Below are 9,318 nucleotides of genomic sequence, written 5' to 3'. Positions count from 1 at the left end.
GGATGCAGACATGGATACTGCAAGGCTGGTGGTATTATTGAAATAAGCTGAAAGTACAAACAAATGAAGGAGGAGGTCTTTCATTTGTTTATTTTTGTCCTTAGCTAAATGAAATCTGAAAGTTTTTATCTTCCATCGATCAGAACAAAGATGAAAGGTGATTGTGGAAATTGTTGTTGCATTAGCTAAGTACACAAATTAAATTGGTAATATTAACCTGTCAGTGGATCAGCTAAAGTGATAAAAAGAAAGAAAAAAACCCTCAGAAGAGGATAAATAGTAGCGTTGAAAACCTTTTTAAAACCGGAGTGGATTGCTAATTTTTAAATACACATGCAGCGCTTCTGCGATGAGTGGTTTGCTTTCTCAAATAACAACAGGAAAAAAGGTAAAATGGTATCGTTAACCTTTCTTTATACCGACTGTATGGATTCGTAGCTGAGATGATGATGATGGCTGTCGAAGTTTTACACACTAGTACTAGGCTAACATAAATGACAAGAGTGTGTACTATAACAAAGCCCTAAGACTGTTAACACCACAGATCGAACAAGGTTGTGTCGTCTATAGAATTGGTAAGAGATTTGGTTCATGGAAACCTTTTGTGTGTTACGTGATTTATTTACGTTTCTATTTACTTATTTATAATTTTTATCTGTATAAGTTTATATATGAAAATTCCTTGACAACATTTTCTTCACACACTCCAGTCGGTCGACTTCCAGTCTCACCGGATGCAGCTTAATCTTTGTAATAACATGAACATGCATGGTTTTAAAATTATACTTATATTTCGGAGATCCCACCTTAAATGTTAACAAACAAAAGACGATGCAATCAAAACAAGCTAAAAGAATTTCAATGACTTTTATCATAAGGAAACGCATATTATTAGAAAGACGTCATCTTTTAGTCAGCTCATAATTTATGGTCGATCATGACTATAGATTAAGAACATCAGTGAGGAAAATACTTAGATAAATTGTTCCAACTTCGTAGGTATTATTTATGTTACATTCCTAGAACAAATTAATTGCTAATCGTAAAAATAATCCTTTAGAAGCGAAGGAATTATTTACTTATTTATATTTGTAAACAATTTTATATTGTTGTTTGATTAAAAGTTATCTCTATACTTGGTAGACAATTTAATATTTTGAATTCTAATACTGCGTAAGTTTACGTGACAGAAGTTCGGTTATGCTAAAGTACGTTAATGTATAGATACGTTACGTGTAAAGATACGTTAATGTATAGAAATATTTTTTATTTAGACAGCTTTAAAAAATTATGTATACTTATCTCGTTAATAACTTGCAACCGCTTCTTTAAGGTACATTAAATGACATTAGAAGTACCTATATTAAGGTAGAATGACCTTACAATACATTTATTATTTCCATAAACTAGGATAAAATATTCCCGTATTACACGCCTTTCATTGAGAATTCATTCAACAGTTTATAAACAAAAAGAATAACACCCATCCATTCACCAATCAAAACAAACTTTATTAGTCAATATTCGTAAGATTTCAAAATACTACTCAATTCATAAACTTCTAATACGCTAAGAATTTGATGAGCCTAATTATCATAAACATTTATATATCGTTTCTCGTTCAAGGGAATCTTGTATTTTCATTAGAACCTTTTGACACGTTTAAAGTATGTGCACACTGCAAACTTTTAAGTCGGCCGACAGTTTGTCTCTGTTTTTTTTTATCGCTTGATAAGTACGGAGATTTATGGAAGAGCGCACATTACATCATCATCCTCCGAGCCTTTTTTCCTACTATGTTGCGCTGCAGTGCTGAGTACCAGTGGTTTACAAGGAGCAACTGCCCTATCTGACGGTCAGCCCGGGTGACTGGGTTGAGGGGGTCAGGATCTGACCCCCTCAACCCAGTCACCCGGGCAACTCAATATCCCTTGGTTAGACTGGTGTAAGACTTACTGGCTTCTGACTACCCGCGTAGGGACTCCCAAGGATGTTCAATGGTATGTTACAGTTTAACGTACCATCCGAAACACAGTCATTGGTGTCTAAAATATCCTTAGAAAGTACATACAAATTTAGAAAAGTTGCATTGGTATTTGGCTGACCAGGAATCGAACCCGCGCCCTCACACTCGAGAGGTTGGTTCTTTGCCTAGTGCGCACATTACAAAGATCAGGTATTTAGCTGGTATCAGACCGACTGAAGACTTAGATTGGAATCAAAGTTTTCTTTTAAAAAAATTGTCAGCCTTCAACTGTCGGCCATCGTTTGCAGTGTGCGGGTACGTTAACACTTGGTATATTAGTCGCCATGACCGTTAATGATGGAAGATTTATGTAAACTATCACTTTGTATGCTTGACTTGTATAATTAATTTGTATATGAGTAGGTATATTAGAGTTTACTGTTTTATATATTATGAATGATATACTTAATGACAAGCTTTCCTAGGGGGCGGCGCGATTGTTCTTTATTATGTCTATTGTTTATCATAAGCAGTCTGACTGTTATTACGAAATCAAAACAAGCGAATGTCAAACAATTGCTGGAAAAGTTATCTCATAACAAATATTGACATACTCGGTCCTATTCCGATTTTGTTTTAGTCCTTATATGGAGAGAAACTTACTTTTAGATAACAAGTCTGACATTCCAAGATAATTTTGCATAGACAATGGCATGTTGTTCATTTAGAAAGTCTGGTATGAGTGGAACCAAAAGAGTGCCTGACTCTAACTGACTAAAACCCATCATATTCTTTGTCAAACCCCTTTATTTTATCATGTTCCTAGGACATATTGCAAAAATATTGTACAAAGTTTAATCCAAAATACCACAAGTATACTATCTTATACATACGCACAGTTAATAATAAACGGTTCGTCATAAGCTATGGTTAAGTGTGGATGATGTGAAAACCGCTCGGTGCCAAGGTCTTGAGTTAACTGGCAACCTTCTAGTGTTTGTGATTAGACCCGCTAATCTCGGTGCCTTAACATTTGTTATGTTAGGTATTCTTGGTAGAATATAGTTTTCGTTGTTTGTGTAATATAATTTATACTTAGGTACTGCTTGTTTTGTACCTTATTTAATCTGAAAATGTTCGATCGGTAGCAAATAGTGAGATTGTCTTCTATAAAAATACACTTAATTGGCTCCATGTAATGGTATAATATAAAGAAGATTTTTTTAGCCCCAAAACTACTGAACTGATTTGAAAAATCTTTCACTACTTCATTGGGAAGCTACACTATCCCATAGGAAAAGCTGTATTTTATCCGGATGTGGGTAGAAATGGTGAAGGCGTTTCCATAGCATGCGGGTAAAACCGCAGTATATAGCTATAGCTCGTTTCATTTGAAAAAATATGACCTTGAAGGAGTGATCGAAACGAAAAAGAAAATGCATAAAACAAACCACGAAAACAGTTTCTTTTGAAATTCTAATTCAAATCTTTCAAAGTAGTAGGTATCTCGTCTCGCGTGAGCTAACAAAGATGACGCTCCTGTTTTTATTCGACATTATCCAAAGAATTAAATGAAAGCGATTATCCGATTACGGAAAAAACTCGAAGGTGTCAATCGTATTAATAGTTTCGAAACAATTGATTACGACAAAAGCTTTGTTAACGATTATTTCCATTATTTATCACGCGGTTCATTTTAATCTATATTAATGTAGTAAAAATTGTTTGTTTGTACATACCCAGTACAATCAACCAATTTATAAATCATTCTTTCATTGTTTGAAAGCAAAATTATACAAATGTAACATAGTCTAAATATTATCTGGGCACGCGCAGTAGTTCCAGCGGGACGTGGGTGAAACCACGGTAAAACAGCTAGTCTACTCTATACTAATACAAATACATACAATCCTAATACAGGAGGTAAACATTTTTTTTGTTTGTTTGTGCCCTGAAGTCTACGAAACTATTGAACTGATTTGAAAAATTCTTTAACAACTACAAAGCACTCTTTCCGAGTAGTTTCCACAGGAAGCGGGTGAAACCTCGGGAAAACGGCTTGTTATTGATAAAGCAACTAGTCTTGCAATCAATCAACTGTAGTGATGATTGATATTGTAATTATTATGGTAGTGGTGGACTTCATGTTTGTAATTATGTAGCTTTTAATAATGACAAAAGGAAAGATCACTGGTATCATTTTGTAAGTTTGTAAAAATATTTTCTGCGATTGTGAACAAAATTATGCAAATGATCATACAACCTTATCAAAATTATTTGGACTAAAATGACTTGTTTTTCGATATGATTGTTCAAAATATTGCAAAAGTACGAAACCCCGATAGCATTTGAATTGATTTTAAATTTTAAGTTAATCCGACCTTTCTACTGTCATAACATTAGGTACCTATTAACCAACGTTAAATTATTATACCTATTTCTTACCGCAATAAATATGCAAATGACGACAACCGGATAAACACCCCCCCCCCTCCTCCTGCCAATTGCGCAGTCGCAATCAGATGATACGCAAATACCCATTGTTATATTTAATTACCTAATTGCCTTTTTCTCGTGTTATAACTTTCAATGTGCGGAAGCCAACAAACATAATTATATGCACATTTGCATATCATTTGCAATTCTTTGTTACTATGATAGAAATCGAGTAACAAGGTCAGGTAATCACATTAATTGTTGTATTAAGTAGTTAAAGACTATTAAGTATTTATTCAGTTTTTGTGTTATAAGAATTGGAATGGAAAATGCCCTAACACGTGCGTCAATGATGACACAGTTGAGGTAGGTCGGTTGGCTAAAACCAGAACCCGGTATGTGAATTTAAGAGTGCCGACTTTTACTTTTTAGTGACGTTGGAGATACTTTCAAGTATTAACATTGTAAAGGCTCGATTATTCTAATAGCTACTTAAACCAATACGCGTTTATTTAATTTTAATATTATTTTGAGTTATAAAATTATATTTAAATTATACTTAAATTGATTGATAGGTGGCAAAATTGTGATAATCTAAATCTATCAAGATTTATATTATCATCATTTTTTATAGGTTTACTACAAATCAAAATAAATACTTAAGACATAATTATTGAAATTGAGACATTTATCATAGATTTGTAAAGCGTTTTTATAACAATAAAACCGGTTCGTAATATATAATAGGCTCGTGAACGTTATTATTCTATACTCAGCAGACAATATTTTACACATACGATAATTTACAATGTTTAAATATATTAATGTGGCTATTTATCTCGTTATTAGTCTTATTGACAGTTAAGCATAATTTGCAATTTAATTGGCATTAAATTTTCGCAACGGTGGATTTTTTAAAGTCGGATACAGGGTTATTAAGTACAACAGACGTGACAGGTTGTTGATTTTGGAATCGTGTTTTTTGAAAATACGTTTTTGTTAAACCGGAATTTTTGGTAAGATTTTTTTTCTTTTTCTACGGGCATAAAAAGTTAAACTTGACAAAGTAGTAGAAAAAGTAAAAAAATAAGTATTTTCTGTACCTGTGAACAAACTTTTAAAATAAATGTTGACGATTTTAATATTATATTTTCCTTTCATGCCATTATCATCATTCATTCATGATGATAATTTTATTACGGCGTCGATATTATCTTCAGAATTTAGAAATAAGGAAAAATAATACCAAGCATTATTTCGTAAATAATTGCTTTGACAGCTGTTATTGGATTTCTGTTTAAATTATTTTTATCGTACAAACAAAATATTTTAAGATAAACCCAAGTGTTTATTTTAGTAGCTAAAGCCAGGTAACGTAAAATATTTGTAAAGTGAAATAAAAATGTTTAGGTATGCCATTAAATTGCCTGAGTTGAGAAAAATAATTATGTTAGGCATAAATAATACAAATATCCGGTTTTGTTGTAACTTTATTCTTATTTGTTAATGATTATATTATCTGCCTAGCCCTTTTCCAAGTATGTTGGGGTCAGCTTCCAGTCTAACCAGATGCAGCTGAGTACTAGTGTTTTCCAAGAAGCGACTGCCTATCTGACATCCTCAACCCTGTACTCCCTGGTAAGACTGGTGGTCAGACTTACTGGCTTCTGACTACCCGTAATAACTGCCAAAGATGTTCAATGACAGCTGTTTTAAGTTAGTAACAACATACTAGCGTTAAAAACGTAGATTGAAACAAAACACAATCACTCACCACCCACGATCATCCAAAATATTCATCAAACAAAAGTGACGACTCCACATCAAATTGCAATTATAAGTACATATTGTTTTTTTTCAAAATAGGAAGATGATGGAACAGACAACGCTAATAAACGCGCATAGACAAGAAATACATAATGCATCGACGAATTGCCAGGAGGTCAAGCCTGCCATTCATCATTCTCTAATATAGTAAAACCATTTTATTTTGAGCTTCGTATTAATTTGATGGTAGAATTTTTAGATGCGGAGTTATACCTACATTATGGAGATAATTTTTTGGGCTTGCAATTCTGGTGTTACCACTAATCAAACCAAATCAATTTATACAATGTTATAAAAGCCCTCTGATGATAACACACAATCTGTTTAAACTGTCATATTAATAACTTCCCTGTCGTGAGTCATATGTGATACACAACGATTGTCAAACTATTGTGTCTACATCGTGGACAGTGAAGTGGTTAATACTATATATAAGATCAAAAATGAGGCTCAAGGAAAACCACAGTATCAAGTCTTTCACGAGAAATGATCGATCATTGAAAAGGTTCCACGTAAAGGATGACATAAGTAACAAACCTAAACAGTTTATTTTTTTCATATTTCTACGGAAAATCTACAAAACATCATTATCCAAAAAAATATGGGAAAAGCATCATATTCACTTTGGTAAAACTAATATACTACTGCACTACAAAATGTACAAAAAAGAGATTATAAAACTATATGCATTACGCACACAAGAATACAGAGTTCAACTTCAACTAGACGGTAAATCCTAAGTTGGCTCAAAAGTATAAAGCTAATTACTGGCAGCAAATCTCTTCCTGTTAGAAATAAACGAGGCAAAGTAATTAATTATTGTATAGTTAGTGCTTCCATATTCATTTTAGTTGAAGCCAAGGATTATTCTATGCACTACATACAATACAATGTACCTTTTGTATTTGTACTTACTAACAATATATTTTTTAGTTCGTGATTTTATCTCAAGTACTTTAGAATGACATGGCCACGATATACCTAATTTTGTGTAAGATCACTTTCAAGTTTAATTAAGTAATTAAGGCGCATTTATCGCATTGGGGTAACCTGTAATGGTAAATGTATGTAGATAAATAAATAAATAAATAAAGTTTAATAAAAATTACGGTAAAATAAAACAACCCTTCGCTTTGCAAACACTACAGCAACCTGATAAACATAATAATTATTCGTAATTTCTACTTACAACCCAGCAGTGATATATTCAACAGGCAGATGTTACAAATTAAATTCTTCTGTATTCTTAAAATATTAGATACAAACAACCACAAAGTGTTAATTAAAGATACTGATTCAAATTATAATCTACACAACCACGCACCCATTTTAATTGGCCTACCAAGGTGTCCAAGACAAACGGTTAATTTAAAAAACTAATTTAAACATACCTAATTCTAGTTAAGCCTAATGGATCTATCGTATCGTAATTAACAGCATGTGGAGATAATGGCTTGGATCCAATACTTGGATCCAATTTAAATGTAGCCACTTTGTTCGAAGGTGCTGGTATAAAGCTCCGCATACGTGAGCAATTACAATAAATAATGTCACTTAAAGCTGAGATGAAAGCTTTGTAGGAATAACATTCAATTTCTACTAAGTCGATGTGTCTGTTTGCATGCGCAAATTTTTATTAGGTCTACTATTTTTCTTCAAACCTAAATACCTACTAGGTATCTCTCTTTTTATACAACTTTTTGTGAAGACAAATTCAAATGATAAAAAAAAAAATTGTTTCAGCAGCTTAACAAAAAATAACGTAGAATAACTATTTTAAGAGACCTAATCTAATTTATCCTGATTTGGATATAAAAATCATTACAACTGTTACAACATTAACAGCTGACATTCTCAAAGACAAACCAAACTTAAAATTAAAAAATCACACCACAAACTACCGTACGACCAAACTCAGGACCAACAACTAGTTTCTTACAAAAAAAAACAGCGAACGGCGATCAATCGAGGTTCAAGATCAAGGCAGTCTTCCCACGGTTGAGAACACCTGTGTCCTGTGACTGCAGTAATACAACTTCCCATAAATAATGTGCTAGCTTTATCAACGTGAAAATACAGCTATTTTTGCCAGATGGGCGTTCCCGCAAATTATTTTGTTGACAGTTATCTACCACGTTTTGTTGGTGATCAATCGTGTGCTGTGTTAATTTTTCGTGTAGTTGAGTTATTAAAAGCTCGTTAAGTTTAATGTTTTGGTTATTTGGATCATCCCTTTTGGGTCCTCTATTTTTTAACGTTGCTATTAATTATTTTCAAGTGAATGATAAAGCTGTCACCGGTGACTACTAAATAATTATTTTTGCATTTTGCTTGCAGCGTACAAAGTTTGCCATCTTGCAAATAAGCCTTACAATGTTACCAATTCCAATACATATCATCCTCAAAACATTATCCCAAAAAAACAAAACACAACCTCACAGAAAACTCATATTTTTATCAACCACAGATCTAAAGAACGAAAATACCGAACTTTACAAAAAGCAGGCTGCAATCCGATGAAAAAACTTAAGCGTCGCATCGAGTTCCATCGTATGACCAATAAAGGATGGGATAGAGGCAAAAGTGCAGAATTAACTGCAATTATAAGAACAGTACGCAGACTTGCGTAGCCAGTATTATAACGGTACTCGGGCTTGGATGCGGCGGAAACTGTGTTGGGGTGTGGTGCAAGGTGGGGTCTAGTAGGTTGGCGGATTTGTTAAGTTTCAGAAGAGGGGTCTTTATGATTTTTCCTAAGAATGTTAGAGGAAGGATTTTTTAAAATAAAGTCAAGATTTCAGATGTGTAGAGAAATAGAGCAGAGGTTGAAGACAAATTAAGTTCCAAAGTAAAGTAAGGCTGTTAAAACGTACCATCATACAATCAATTTTCTACATGTTGGGGAATCTTAGAAAATAAATCTTATAAAAACGTAGATGCAGGATATGGTAGATAACTATCCGACTTTCCTGAAAATGGCCATTGCTTAATTATACGGATATGATATGGAGCATACTGGCAAGAACGACACATAAAGTAAAAACTAATTTAAAATCCAGATTCTTATAACTTCCACCACAAACCAAAGC

Source organism: Helicoverpa armigera, chromosome 3 (assembly GCF_030705265.1).
Source record: "Helicoverpa armigera isolate CAAS_96S chromosome 3, ASM3070526v1, whole genome shotgun sequence".
Lineage (NCBI taxonomy): Eukaryota > Metazoa > Arthropoda > Insecta > Lepidoptera > Noctuidae > Helicoverpa > Helicoverpa armigera.
The sequence above is the reverse complement of the archived record's forward strand: the minus strand, read 5'-3'. Positions refer to the sequence as shown.